Below are 1,469 nucleotides of genomic sequence, written 5' to 3' on the forward strand. Positions count from 1 at the left end.
TGTTAAAAAAATAAAAACAAAAAACAAAAAACAAAAAACAAAAATGTCTTCTCTATATCATCCTAAATTACATCCTCTTAAAAGAAACCACTTTTATTTTCTTTTTTTAAAGATTTTGTTTAAAAGAAACCTCTTTTAAAAGAAACCACTTTTATTTTCTTTTTTTAAAGATTTTGTTTTTAAGCAATTTCTACATCCTACAAAGGACTGGAACCCATGACCCTAAGATCAAGAGTCACATGTTTTACCAACTGAGCCAGCTAAGCCTCCCAAAAGAAACCACTCTTAAAAGTTATTATCTTAATTTTCTTGATAAAATTTACACACCACGCATATATGTTCATTCCTAAATTTCAGATATTTGTTAACTAATAACAAAGAATTTAGCTTATGGAAACGATTTCCATTTCTTCATTCACTGCTCTCGAGTTTTGTGTTTTGTGTTTATTTTTATTTATATGATATATTTTACAATTATATCTGAATCTGTCAACATTAGAAATTATATTTTAGTGTTTTATTGAGCCTACAATTTGGTCACCGTCTGCAATCTCTTCACTTACCAGCTGCTGTTATAATATAATTTTAAGAACATTGAATATATTATTTATAACATTTATATTCTGATCAGTAACTAAAATTTAATCTTTTCCATTTTTTTCCCGTAGGTTCATTCGAAAGGGAAAACTAGTGAACAGCATATACACTATTGTGATTATTTAAATATCTATATATGCACAAAGTATGATATTAAAACCATAGAAAAGAGATTTTAGCAAAAATCTACTAAATCTGCTTCTCCAGGTGAATGATTCAGGGGGGAAATTTAAATGCATTCTATCTTGCATTCTTTTTTTTTTTAAGTTTTATTTTAAATTCCAGTTAGCTAACATACAGTGTAATATTAGTTTTGGGTGTCTCAGCACAATTGTAGCTACAATCCATCACCATACAACTCTTACAAAAACTGACTGCATTCCCCGTGCTACAGCTTTTGTCCCCATTATTCATTGCATACCTGGAAGCTTGTACGTCCCATTCTGTCACCCACAGTGCCTCACCCCACCCCTGTCCTTTCTATCAACCATTAGTTCTTTATCTGTATTTATACATCTGTTTCTGATTTGTTTATTCACTTATTTTGTGTTTCAGATTCCACATATAAGTGAAATCATATGGTGTTTGTCTTATTCTGTGTGACTTATTTTACTTAGCATCATACCCTCTGGGCCTATCCATGTTGTTACAAATGGCAAGTAATTTTTTTTATGGCTGAGTAATATTCCATTGTATATACATCATCCCTTCTTTCTCCATTTACCTATTGATGGACATTTGAGTTGCTTCCATATCTTGGCTACTGTAAATAATACTGCGATAAACATAGAGGGGCATGTATCATCTCAAATTAGTGTTTCCATTTTCTTGGGATAAGTACTTGGTAGTGGAATTATTAAATCTTATGGTAA

Source organism: Felis catus, chromosome D2, assembly GCF_018350175.1.
Source record: "Felis catus isolate Fca126 chromosome D2, F.catus_Fca126_mat1.0, whole genome shotgun sequence".
NCBI lineage: Eukaryota > Metazoa > Chordata > Mammalia > Carnivora > Felidae > Felis > Felis catus.